Source organism: Nicotiana sylvestris, chromosome 12 (assembly GCF_000393655.2).
Source record: "Nicotiana sylvestris chromosome 12, ASM39365v2, whole genome shotgun sequence".
NCBI lineage: Eukaryota > Viridiplantae > Streptophyta > Magnoliopsida > Solanales > Solanaceae > Nicotiana > Nicotiana sylvestris.
The window spans coordinates 63,802,931-63,817,492 of NC_091068.1; positions in this window are offsets into that span (position 1 = coordinate 63,802,931).

Here is a 14,562-nt window from a genome sequence, read left to right on the forward strand (position 1 = left end):
AAAACTAATCATATAACTGAAATCGGGGGTGAATGGGCAATTGGGTTGTGTCTGTATCTTGGGTTTTGACCAAGCGAGCCTGAGTTTGACTTTTTTGGCTTTTTACAAAAATATTAAAGATTAAATCTTTTTCACTCATGAGTAGTTTTTAAAGCTTATTTTGGATTATTTGAACTAATTTTTGTTATATTTGTTTGGTTTGGAGTCTAATTCTAGAGGAAAAGCTGCGCTTGACTTTGATTTGGTTGCGTAGTGAGGTAAGTGTCGTTGTTACCCTTGACTTGAGGGATTATGACTTGTTGGTGTATTTTCTATGTGTTTTATGTGTGGAGACAACGTATATGCTAGGTGACAAGTACCTATGCATTGTCATTGGGTTAAAGCATGCAGGTGAAAATTGTTTCTTTGTTATTATATTGTTCAATTAATTATGATATCCATGCTTAAGTTAGATTATTACTTCTTGTTTATTTGTTTCGTATTTATTGCTTATTTTAAAGTTGTTGAATATTTTTGGAAGTTGAAGTTTGATGTCATGGTACCATATTTGAAGTTAAATTATTCTCCACATTGTTTATTATTCAAATTCATATTATCATTATTACTTGGTGAGGAAGAGAGTAAAAGCATGAAAGGAGATGTCGTGCCATTTCATTCATATTGCCATTATTACATGGTGAGGAAGAGAGTAAAAGCACGAAGAGTGATGCCGTGCCATTTCAATTATATTATTATTGCATGGTGAGGACGAGAGTAAAAGCACAAAGGGTGATGCCATGCCATTATATTCATATAATTTCATGGTGAGGACGAGAGTAAAAGCATGAAGGGTGATGTCGTGCCATTTTTATATCATTGATTTGACGGGTTTCCAGTTTTGGTGATTTACTAGGTCATTTCGTGATTTCATACTGATCGGAGCCAACCCTGCACTACTACAAAGTAGCGAGAGTGGTCAAAGCAGCTTTTACCCAAGATGGTCGGGATCGAATTCCACATGGAGTTAGAAATGGGAATTGGATTCCTATCTAAATTGGAGATGCGTAATCACTCTTAATTGCACTTCTAATCATAGTTAGTCTTTTGATTACTTCTAATATTATGCTAATAAGATAATAAATTAGGCTAAGACTAAGATACTTAAAAGGTTGTCTAAATAGTTAAGGATGCACTAGGGAAGTGACTTTCTCCTAGGTGGATACTTGACGGGTTCCCGAGTCTAAGGCAAGGTTGTCATGTCGGGGATTACGATATAATCAATGCACTAAACTTCTCACTTTGTACCTCTCGTTAGTTTGAGTGATTTTGCCCTAATTGACTTTCTCAAGACCAATTGGGTATGATAATTTGTGGAAGCAATTTAGGTTCAAGTCGGGTATTACTATCTCTAGGTTTAACCCTTTAATTGGGGCTATCAATCTCTTGAATACACCCCAATTCCTTGTTGGACTAATTTTCCTAGACTCAAGTTCTCTTTATCAAGAAGAACCCAAGTCAAATAGGCACAAATTAGTGTTTGCAACCACTAATTGAACACGAAAAACACAAATTAGTCCAAATATCAAACACCCATAGACATTCAAGCCTTAAAACTCAAGACCCATCAAATACCCATACTAGGGTTGAGCCATAACCCTAGATAATGGGTCTAGCTACTCATGATAATAGAAGAAAACTGATAATAGATGAAGAAAAACCCATAAGATTTAATTACCAGCTAATACTTGAAGATTCAATGATAAAACTACTCTAAAATTACTCAAAACGGGTAAGGAACACTGTTCACGAGCGCAGTTGAGCGTTAAATTACAACTCATGACCTAAAAATAGGAAAAGAAACTATTTATATTAGCCCGAATTTTCTGGACAAAAATACTCATGCGGGGGGTAGTGCGGTCCACACAAAATTGAGTGTCGCCGCGGTGAGGCTTCTTGGCTTTAAACTCTGCTCTCTGAACTTGGCCACTGCGGTCCGTACAAAATTCACCGCAGCCACGGTGGCTTCTGTTGCAGTCCGCACAAAAAGGACCGCAGACCGCATTGGCAATAAATCTCCAAACTCCCACTCTCTGAACTCCATCATTGCGGACCGCACAATATCGAGTGCGGCCGCGATGAGTCCATTGCGGTCCGCATAAAATGCTTTGCAGCCGCAATGCTTGAGTCTCCGAAATAGCACCTCTCTGAACCTCCTCACTGGGGACCGCACTAAATGGAGTGTGGCCGCAGTGGACTTGTTGCACTGTGCCTAGACTTATTCTTGGTACTTGTGCATGTTTCACTCCTTTTTAGCTGGTTTTGACTAATTGTCACATTTTTTTACCAAACTCTGCAAAAAAGTACAACATATAAGCCTTTGGGACTATTTTGTACACATTTTTAATCAAAACTCAAGTAAGAAGGAGTGTAAAATGAACCATAATCCCTACTTATCAACTCCCCCAAACTTAAGCTTTTGCTTGTTCTCAAGCAAACAAAATAAGACTCACCCCTTAAGCATAAATCCAAAAAAAATCAGCCGGCCTAAAGTGGCCTCATCTAGCATCAATTGGGGCTAACAATTGCCCTCAATTCATATAAATCATTAACAACATTCACTCTTTTAAGCACCATGGTTTTAGTGCGACACAAGAGCATCTAGAACTGACTCGACCCATAAAAGAAACTCTTTCTACTACTTTGGTCATTGTGGAACCCAAACTCATACATCCTCAACTCTCCCTAAATAAATCTCACCTTTAAGATTGTAGCACTCAGAACGAGGATAGTGGAAACACACTCATCTCTCTAAAAGAAAGGTCACAAGTCTGGCTCTAAGTAGCATAAGCTTGCCACTTATGTGAGTTACCACTAATGTAAGCTTCATTCAACTCAATATCATATAAGGTTTTTGTGGAGATATAGTGAAAGCTTTTGGTTCAGGGTAGAAAATGTTTGGTCTAAGCAGGTTTCATCTTTCCTTTAGCACTTCTTTTGCTTCATTTGGCATATATTCTCTTGACTTTTTAAGTCATTTAACTTCTTTCTAAGGGGTTGGAGAGACACACTGTCACTCTTTCTTGTTCATTTCAAACCTTTTTCTCCTTTCTCAACTTTCCAAATCTTTCATCTCTTTACTTTTATTGAATCGTTTCATTCTTTTCTACATTAATCATTCTTTTTGTCTTTTTGATTTTATTTCTTTTTCATTGCCTTTCATTTTCTTCATTTTGTACCTTTTACCACTTTTTTCCATTCCTCGTCTCTCCCACCAAACTTATGCTTTTGCCTTGTGCTAAGGAAAGGTCGGGTGCCAAGAGAGGGTATTTTTAGAACGGGTAAAGGCTTGTATCGTGGTTTTTGAAAGAAAAAGGTCTATGGCTCAAAAGGGTTGACTAGGAATATTATCATTGGTAGGCTATGAAAGTGTTCAAGATATCATTCGGATCAAGGAGAGCCTATAATCACATCTCAAGTCAAATTACACTTAGGATTTCTCCTAGACAAACATTTAGAGCAAGTTCTAGACTAATGGCTTAGGACTTGGACTTGAAGTTCAGATTCTCACCACACAAGCTTTAGGATTGCTAAGGAGACAGAGTCGGGGGCCCAAAACAACCTTAGCTAATATTTGAGCAATAAAATGGTCCCAAAAAACCACTTGATGATTATCGGCCAACACAAGAGTCTCAAGGTCACAACTTTCACCATCTTATACACAACAATTTGTTTTTGACCATAGGATCAAAGGCAAATGTGTTAGGCCCAAGTGAAGCTTTGCTTGAGGAACCCTTACCAACTATTTACACTAAAAGCAAAAAAAATAGACTTAAACCCTTAAGAAGGTTGTCATACCATCCATCATCGGGAAGAGTCATCAGGTTCACATAAATTCCACCTTTGGAAAGAACCGTGGCATTAAGAAAATCAAAGGTTTATTGCAAAAACTCAAACCAAGAAGCTACGAACATAAAATAAGAAGCTATGAAAGGAAAAATGTGGAAAGTAGAATGAATATATACAAGAGGGGATTAAGTCGAATATACATATGGGAGAATGAATATATACATTAGAACATAACTTTATATACAAACCAAAAGTAAAAAAGTACGAAAAGTGCAATAAAATGATAAAATTATGTACAAACCAAAGGTAAAAAGAAAGCATAAAGAAAAAATAATGTCATATATACAGTCATCCAAATAGGGTTATTCCCTCAAATAAAAGATAGCATTGTCCTCAATGCTAACTAACCAAAATAAGCACAATAAAAGAAAGAGAGGAAAAAGAAACTCCCTATTGGCCCTCCGTCTACATAGGATCATGAGTCTGGGTCCCTAGGTCCTCGGTCTGCTTGGGAACCTGTGACTGGCTCCCTGTGATCTGTGTCTCCACTATGATCTGGGCCTGGACCGAGTCCTGGGCCTGTACTAGAATCTGGGGCTGGCTCGAGTAACCTCCCTGCGGGTCCTCCAACTCTATAATAGCATCGTCAGTATGGGGAATCACCATCTTCCTCCTAGGTGGTCTCTCTGTCACCTGCTCTGGCTGAGTCTGGGTTGTTGGGGCCGGGTCATGCAATAAAAGATCCAGAGGCAAGGGATCGGCCTTCAACCTCTCTACCTCCACCCTTAACTCTTTCACCAACTCCTTTGATGCACGAGTCTTTCTCAATTTCTTTGTCTCCCTAGCAAGATCCTTCAATGCCTTTCCAGGAGAATCAACAGTATCCATGAGCTTCTTCTGGTTGTCCAGAAGCTACTTGAGAGTGTCCTCCACTGACTGTGGGACCTGTGGCAGAGGAGGTGCTGACTGGGCTGCCAGCGAAGTAGATAGTACAGACAGCTTAGAAGTGGTGTCTACATCTAGTTGTTGATACTGGCAAAGGTCTAGCTCAGATGGTGGGCAATCAAAGGATATGCAGTGGATGAGGGGATCTCTAGAGCTGTAGAAGTGGAGGGTCCTAGGGCCATGTCTGTTGTGGCAGAAGGAGGCTGAGTAGGCGCTACTACTACTACTGGCTCTTCAGACTAGCCAGTTGAAGTAGTGGCTTTGCCCTTAGGGTCCTTGGGGATGTCGGGACCCATGGTGTTGTACTAGGAGAACAGATCCTTTGCTTTCACTTTCACATAAAACCTCCTTTTCTCCACGTCTAGGTCCACAAAGTACAGGGTTAGGAAATTGGGGAAGGGGTAAGATCTATCACCTTCGTTCACTACCCTGTAATCACCCTCGACATCACATTCCCGATATTGATCGGGTACCCCGCCATAATCGATGCCACCAATATAGTCCGGGAGATAGGAAGGGAGTTATCGTGAGTGGTGGGGTCTAGCCGGCCACAACAAATGTCTCCCACCCCTTTGCTTCAAAGTTAAGGGTCCGCCTCAGAATTTTTACCCCCGCTGTCAACCAAGCTGGGGTGGTACCTGGGATTGCCAAGTACTCAGCTAGCCATGGCCGGGCATCCTCCCCTAAAGCTACCTTGTCTAAGTACAAGGTCTCATCCTCCTCCGTGACGCCCAGGTAGTCATTCATCGTTTTGCCATCAAAATTTCACTTTCAAGTTCTATACTTTAGTCACCGTGGTACCCTTTTTTATGTGGGCAACATTGGTGTAGAATTCTTTGACTAAGTGCTCATTGGCATCCTCCACGTGGCCTATGAAGTAGTCCTAGCCTGCTCTCTCTCTGAACTGCCTCAACACATTGGGGTTGTTAGGCATAAGGTCCCGAGTGATGAATTTTCGCTCAGGTATTAACTTCCTCTCGGGCCACCATTCTCTGAACTTGTGGTAGGCCACTTCACTCACAAACCTGTCCTGCCATACCTTCGGGTTCCTGGTTCTCTCTACCTCTCCTACTTGGGGCTCACCCCCTCCTACTTCTTCTCCTTCTTCTTCTACGGGCCCTACCCAGATAGTGAAGTTGTAAGTGATGTGGAATATTCATTGCCACTGCCTGCAACTGAGCCCTCAGACAACTCAGAAGATATGTGCACTGATGCTTGGGCAATGGGAGAGCCCGGAGGTGTATCCCTCAAGCTGTTCCTCTCCAGCCAGTTAGGAAAATACTTTGGCATGGAGTCTGAATCAGATGCCTCCCAGGAAGGCTCATATTCGTTCCCAGATTGGTCAATAGCTCTATCAGCAGCCTTTATGAGACTTTTGGTGTTTTTGATGTTTTACTGGGCTTGCAGAGTCAATCTAATCATGCCTTGTCCCCTACCCCAGGAGGACTCTCCTTTCCTATTCTGTTTATCAACTCTGCCTCGTGATTTCACCACGATCTGCAAAGAACATTCAGTTGAGCTTTGTTCGTATAAGTAGAATCAGTGAAGCATTGCAGAAAAATATTGCAGACAGTCAGAATTGCAGATCGCAGACCACACAAAATGAAGTGCAGCCACAAAGAAGCTACCGCGGACCGCACAAAATGCATCACAGTCCGCACTGAGGTGGGGATCAGACTACCCACTCTCTAATTCTAGGCATCGTCGACCACACAAAATGTATAGCGGTCCGTATTGAGGCACCGCGGACCGCAATCACCAGCTTTTAGAACTTTCACCACCGCGATCCGCACAAAATAGCATTGCGGACCACAAAAAATCCACCGCGGTCCGCGGTGAACACCCAACAGCAATACCAACCTAGGGTTCAAATATTTCACGTTTTAAGTCCAATTTTTCACCTATTATTAATTCCCTAGGTGTTGAATAAGTGTTTTAACTAATTTAGTCCTAATTTAAACATGATTAAACAAACCTACAATAAGAATTGAAAGAGAGCAGGAAGAAAAAGAAGAAAAAAGTAAGAAAAATAAAAGATAAAATAAATTAACAAAGTTAAATAACTAAAACAAAGTTAAAATTACAAGAAGTGAGATGAAGAGACTTAGCAGTTGAATTCATGCAATTAGATGAGATGAACAGTGATTTTTTTAGCTTTTGATTGCAAAGGGTCGAAAAGTTTAAACTGAGGGCCCCAGGTCCTATTTATAGAAAAAGGAACTGGGGCCCATCTCACCTACCCACCGCGGACCGCACAAAATGGCACCACTATCCATGGTACTCAGAAACAAGTGGCACTAAGGAGATGACCATTGCGGACCGTAAGAAATGCAATGAGGCCTTAGTGGTCTACCGCGGACCGCACAAAATGCAATGCGGCCGCAGTGGAAAACTTCAGAGACTCATCATTTTGTACCAATCAACTCTGCGGTCCGCATTGAATTTTTGCCCCCACACTGATGCCTTTGCGGCCGTATAAAATCCATTGTAGTCCGCATTGCAAACTTTAGAGAGTGTGCATTTTTTCAAACTTGGTCCTGCACTGAATCAAAACAATCCTACAGCAACTCACAACCAGTTAGCCCAAAAGAAAATCCTATACTACAAAGAAAATCAAAGAAAAACAAAAAGAAAGACACATGGGTTGCCTCCCAAGAAGCGCCTGATTTAACGTCACGGCACGATGCGGGTTACCATAAAATCACTTTAGATGGAGCAGTGCCACCACATGGCTGTCATCAATCTTACCCAGGTAGTGCTTGACCTTGTGCCCATTAAGTCTGAAAACCTCCCCATTTGTGTTCTTCAAGTCAAGTGCACCAAGCGGAGTCACAAACACCACTTCAAAAGGTCCACTCCATTTCGACTTAAGCTTTCCTGAAAACAGACGTAATCGGGAGTTGAACAAGAGAACCAAATCACCCACTTTGAACTCCTTGCCACGAGCATATTTATCATGGAGGTACTTCATCTTATCCTTATATAAGGACGAACTGAAGTAGGCATGGAATCGGAATTCATCAAGTTCATTAAGCTGTTCCACACGAAGATTTGCTACCACATCCCATTCAAGATTCAGCTTCCTCAAAGCCCACATAGACTTGTGCTCTAACTCAACCGATATATGGCAAGTTTTCCTAAACACCAACCGATACAGAGACATACCAATCGAAGTCTTGTAAAAAGTCCTATAAGCCCATAGAGCATCATCCAACTTCTTTGACTAATTGGTCCTATTTGCATTGACTGTTTTTGACAATATACTCTTGATTTCCGTGTTTGAGACTTCAACTTGGTCACTCACTTGAGGATGATAAGGAGTAGAAACTTTATGATTGACACCATACTTTGCAAGCAAAGTGTCAAAAGCTCTATTACAAAAATGAGACCCCCCACTACTTATGATTGCACGAGGAGTGCCAAACCTTGTAAAAATGCTCTTCTTGTGAAATGCAACAACACTCCGGGCCTCATTATTGGGTAAAGCCATGGCTTCAACTCACTTTGAAACATAATCAACCGCCACAAGAATGTATGTGTTCCCACATGAGCTAACAAACGGGACCATAAAATCAATGCCTCATACATCAAAAATATCAACTTTAAGAATGGTATTGAGAGGCATCTCATCTTTCTTTGAAATTCCACCCGTTCTTTGACATTCGTCGCACCTCTTCACAAGTTCACTTGCATCTTTGTACAAAGTTGGCCAATAAAACCCACAACTAAGAACTTTTGAAGCTGTCCTCACCCCGCCATGATGGCCACCATAGGGAGAGGAATGACAAGCCTTTAAGATACTCAATTGCTCCTCCTTCAGACACACCTTCGGATCACACCATCCGTGCAAATCTTGAACAAGTACGGCTCATCCCAAAAGAAATCCAAACTATCCCATTTGAGCTTCTTCCTTTAGTTAGAAGAGAGCTCACACGAGATTATACCAGTCACAAGGAAATTAGCAACGTCCGCAAACCATGTCATACCACTAACCGACACCCAAAGGAGTTGCTCATCGGGAAATGAATCATTGATATCTAGTCCATCACAAGGCCTCCCCTCCTCCTCCAAGTGGGACAAGTGGTTCGCCACATGGTTTTCACTACCCCTCCGGTCCATAATCTCCAAATCAAACTCTTGAAGTAACAAGACCCATCGCATCAGTCTAGCTTTAGAATCCTTCTTTGTCATCAAGTACCGGAGTGCGGCATGGTCGGTATGAACTATGACCTTGGCACCCATGAGATACGACTGAAATTTCTCCATTGCGAACACAATATCCAAGAGCTCTTTATCAGTCACCGTGTAGTTCACTTGAGCATCATTAATTGTCTTGCTCTCATAGTACACCGGATGAAACATTTTGTTCACTCTTTGACCCAAAACTGCCCCAACCACAACATCGATCGCATCACACATGAGCTAAAAAGGCAAACTCCAATTGGGTGAGGTGATAATAGGGTTGGTGGTCAACTTGTGCTTGATAAGTTCAAAGGCTTGCATACATCTCTCATCGAACACGAACTTGGCATCTTTATCCAATAAGTTGCGTAAGGGATTCACTACCTTCGAAAAGTCTTTGATAAATCTCCGGTAGAACCCTGCATGCCCAAGAAAACTTCTAACTCCCTTGACAAATGTAGGGGGGAAGGAGCCTTGAAATCACATCAATTTTTGCTTTGTCTACCTCTATACCATGCTTTGAAATTTTATGCCCAAGAACTATGCCCTCCTCAATCATAAAGTGGCATTTCTCCCAATTAAGAACAAGATTGGTTTCTTCACAACGGGTCAACACTCCATCAAGATTTTTCAAACATTCAAATGAATCACCCACAATACTAAAGTCGTCCATGAACACCTCCAAATTATCTTCCACCATATCGGTGACAATGGCCATCATATACCGTTGGAATGTAGCTGGTGCATTACACAACCCAAAAGGCATCCGAGAAAAGGTAAAGGTGTCACATGGACAAGTGAAGGTGGTCTTCTCCTGATCTTCCGGAGCAATCAAGATTTGGTTGTACCCAGAATACCCATCCAAGAAACAGTAGAAGTCACGCCCAACAAGTCGATCTAACATATAATCAAGAAAAGGCAATGGAAAGTGATCCTTGTGGGTCACTTTATTCAACTTGTGGTAGTCCGTGCATACCCTCCACCCGGTGACGGTCCTGGTAGTAATCAACTCATTTTGCGAATTTGCAACCACGGTCATGCCACCCTTCTTCAGCACACATTGCACCGGCGAAGTCCAAGAGCTATCAAAGATGGGGTACACAACCACGGCATCCAACCACTTAATCACCTCCTTTTTCACAACTTGCATTGACTCATTCAACCTTCTTTGATGTTCCAAGGAGGGCTTTGCATCATCTTCCAGAATAATCTTATGCACATAGAATGTGGGGCTTATCCCCCAGAAATTAGCTAAAGTCCATCCAATTGCTTTTTTCGCTTTTGGAGCACCGCCATTGTGGCATCAACTTACATGTTAGTAATACAAGAGGAAAGAATAACTGGCAAAGTTGAACTAGGGCCTAAGAACTCATACCTGAGGTGTGGAGGCAACAACTTCAACTCCAACACCGGTGGTTCCTCGATTGAAGGTTTCGTTGGTGGAGTCTTCCTATTTTCAAGATCCAAAGAGAGTTTTCTAGGCTCATAAGAGTAAGATCCCATTTTATGTAAAGAATTCAAGCACTCCACTCGGCCTTCATCCTCATTTACATCAAGATTCAATAATACTACCTCTAGAGGGTCCTCCAATTGATCATTTCACTGGTATCATCAACTATCATTATCGTGACAAGGTCCATAGAGGAGCACACCTCAGAACTGTTGGGCTGCTTCATTGACTTGCACACATGAAAGACCATTTTTTCATCACCCACCCAGAAGGTAAGTTCCTCTGCTTCCACATCAACTAAGGCCTTCCCAGTAGCAAGGAAAGGTCTTCCCAATATGATTGGAACTTCATAATCTACCTCACAATCCAAGATCACAAAATCAGCTGGCAAGATAAATTTGTCCCCCCAGACAAGAACATCATCAATAATACCAATGGTTTCTTCATAGTTCTATCCGCCATTTGCAATCTCATGGAAGTAGGCCTCGGTTGCCCAATACCCGAAGTCTTGAAAACTGAGTAGAGCATCAAGTTGATACTTGCCCCCAAATCACATAGAGCTTTTGCAAAGTCCGCGCTCCCAATGGTGCAAAGAATGGTGAAAGCACCGAGATCTTCTAGCCTCGGGGCCATTGAGTGCACTATTGCACTAAATTGGTGGGTCATCTTAATAGTTTTGCAGCCCATGGATCTTTTTTTTGTCACCAAGTCTTTCATGAATTTAGCATAGCCCGACATTTGCTCTAGAGCCTCCACCAAAGGCACATTAATGGATAAGCTCTTCATCATGTCAATAAACTTTTTAAACTGATTCTCACTTTTCTGCTTCACGAGCCTTTGAGGATAAGGTGAAGGTGGACTTGGAAAAGGAGCCTTGGCTTTAGGCACAACCGTTTCTGGCATGTCTATTACGTGTTCCGTAGACAGGTTCACGTCATTCTGAGTCTCCACCTGGGCATCTTGAATATCAATCCTCATGTCTTCATTTACATTCTCATCAATCACATTTTCAACTACCAAAGGAATCTCATCTTCTTGCAACTCAACTTTATCACTAAAAAATTGTTTTTGTTTGGAGCCATTCACATCACCGCCTCGTCCACTCCTTGTGGTTACCGCCATAACATGAGTGTTCCCACAATTCGTGTTAACTACTATATCACTTGGTAGAGCCCCCTTAAGGCGAGTATTCAAGGATTGTGAGATTTGGCCTAATTGAACCTCCAAGTTTCTAATTGATGTATTGTGGGAAGCTAACTGAGCATCAAAGTACGCATTCTTTTTCATTATCTGTTCAAACATCATTTCAATTCTCCCCATTTCATTATTGGAAGAACTCGGACCTTGGGATGGAAATGGGGATGGATTGTTCGATTGTTGGTACATTGGGGGCCTTTGAAAGCCTTACCCCCGATTTCCCTGATTGCAATTGTTCCAACCTCCCTGATTGTTGTTACCACCCCAATTGTTGTTAATGTCATTCCAATTACCCAGATTATTCTGATTATTGTTCTGATTGCCCTAATTGGAATTTTTGTTATTGTTCCCCCAGTTACTATTCCCTTGTTGTTGTTAATTTCCCCAATTGCCTTGGGGTCTCCATTGTTGTTGGCTGGAAGAATTGCCCCTTTGGCCTTGATAGTTGTTCACGTATTGCACCTCTTCATTCTGCCCATCATAACCATCATCTTGGAATCCACCACAATCATTGTCAAATTGATCCAAACTCTCTTGGTTCTGTTGATCTCTTTGTTTTCTTTTGTTCACTAGCATGTTGACATCCTCCATAGCATTTACTTGGCGCGGATTTTGAACCTATTGTAACTGTGCCTTTGCTAGCTAGTTCATTGTAGTTGTCAGCTCTGATATAGCCTACCCATGGTCATGTAGCTCTTTGTGCAAGTGAGTGACTGTGGGGTCACCCTGGGGCACATTGGCTCTACTTTGCCAAGCGGAGGACATGTCAACCATCTTGTCAAGAATGCCACAAGCCTCATCATAAGACAGCTTCATGAAGTTACCCCCAGCAAGTTTGTTCACTATGCACTGGTTTGTTGTGTTAATGCCCCGGTAGAAGGACTGTTGTATCATTGCCTCAATCATATCACTGTTGGGACATTCCTTTACCATGGTTCTATATCGCTCCCAAATCTCATGTAATGGTTCGGTGGGCTCCTGCTTGAAAGCTAAGATCTCATCTCTCAATGCTGTCATATGCCTCGGTGAGAAAAACTTTGCAATGAATTTATCCGTCAACTCATCCCAAGTAGTGATGGAATGGTTGGGATGTCGCTTAAGCCAATCCAATGCCTTCCCTTTAAGTGAGAAAGGGAATAGTCTCAACCGAAGTGCATCCTCGGACACATTAGTTTGCTTGCTCCCCCAACAGGTATCCATGAAACCCTTGAGATGTTTATAAGCATTCTGATTGGCAGCGCCCGTGAAATACCCATGCTGCTCTAGCAATATTAGCATCACATTGGTAATTTGAAAATTGCCCGTCCGGATCCAGGGTAGGACAATTGAACTTGCATATCCTTGGTTGGGAAGCACTTGAGGAGCCACTCTTGGAGGTGGCGGGGGAGGGTCTGGAATATTATCATTGGCCTAGCGGCCTCTCTTTTGTCCTTGAGGTACAATAGGAACCTCATCATCAACATTGTCATCTACCTCCTCCCCCGGCAGAAGATCTCCAAGAGGTACATTGTTTGCTGCCATTTTGTACTTGAAGTTGTGACACACACAAATTAGTAACACAGAAGGAAAGAAGAACAATACAGAAAACTATTTAGATAGATAGCCAAAACCGTTAGTTCCCCAGCAACAGCGACAAAGTAATCGGAGCCAACCCTGTACTACTACAAAGTAGCGAGAGTGGTCGAAGCAGCCTTTACCCGAGATGGTCGGGATCGATTTCCACAGGGAGCTAGATATGGGAATTGGGTTCCTATCTAAATTGGAGATGCGTAATCGTTTTTAATTGCACTTCTAATCATAGTTGGTCTTTTGATTACTTCTAATATTATGCTAATAAGATACTAAATTAGGCTAAGAGTAAGATACTTAAAAGGTTGTCTAAATAGTTAAGGAGGCACTAGGGAAGTGACTTTCTCCTAGGTGTATACTTGACGGGTTCTCGAATATAAGGCAAGGTTATCATGTCAGGGATTACGATATAACCAATGCATTAAACTTCTCACTTTCTACCTCTCGGTAGTTTGAGTGATTTTGTCCTAACTGACTTTCTCAAGACCAATTGGGTATGATAATTTGTGCAAGCAATTTAGGTTCAAGTCGGTTATTACTATCTCTAGGTTTAACCCTTTAATTGGGGCTATCAATCTCTTGAATACGCCCCAATTCCTTGTTGGACTAATTTTCCTAGACTCAAGTTCTCTTTCTCAAGAAGAACCCAAGTCAAATAGGCACAAATTAGTGTTTCCAACCACTAATTCAACATGGAAAACACAAATTAGTCCAAATATCAAACACCCATAGACATTCAAGCCTTAAAACTCAAGACCCATCAAATATCCACACTAGGGTTGAGCCACAACCCTAGCTAATGGGTCTAGCTACTCATGATAATAGAAGAAAACTGATAAATATATGAAGAAAAACCCATAAGATTTAATTACAAGCTAATACTTGAAGATTCAATGATAAAACTACTCTAAAATTAATCAAAGTAGGTAAGGAACACTGTTCTCGAGCACAGCTGAGCGTTAAATTACAACTCATGACCTAAAAATTGGAAAAGAAACTATTTATATTAGGCCGAATTTTCTGGACAAAAATACTCATGCGGGGGTAGTGCGGTCCGCACAAATTGAGTGCGGCCGTAGTGAGGCTTCTTGGATTTAAACTCTGACCTCTGAACTTGGCCATCGCGGGCCACACAAAATGCACCGCGTCTGTGGTGGCTTTTGTTGCGATCGGCACAAAAAGAACCGTGAACCACATTGGCAATGAATTTCCAAACTCCCACACTTTTACTATTTATTTCTTTCGAGATAGTTGTATTTATTTCAGACCTTGTTTGTAGACTTCTTGTTGCTCGTGTACTCATGACTTCAAATTTTAAGGAGTAGTTATTATCATGTGGTTTATATCAGTACTGTATTAGACTTGTTTTTTATTTCTCATTGAATATCATTATT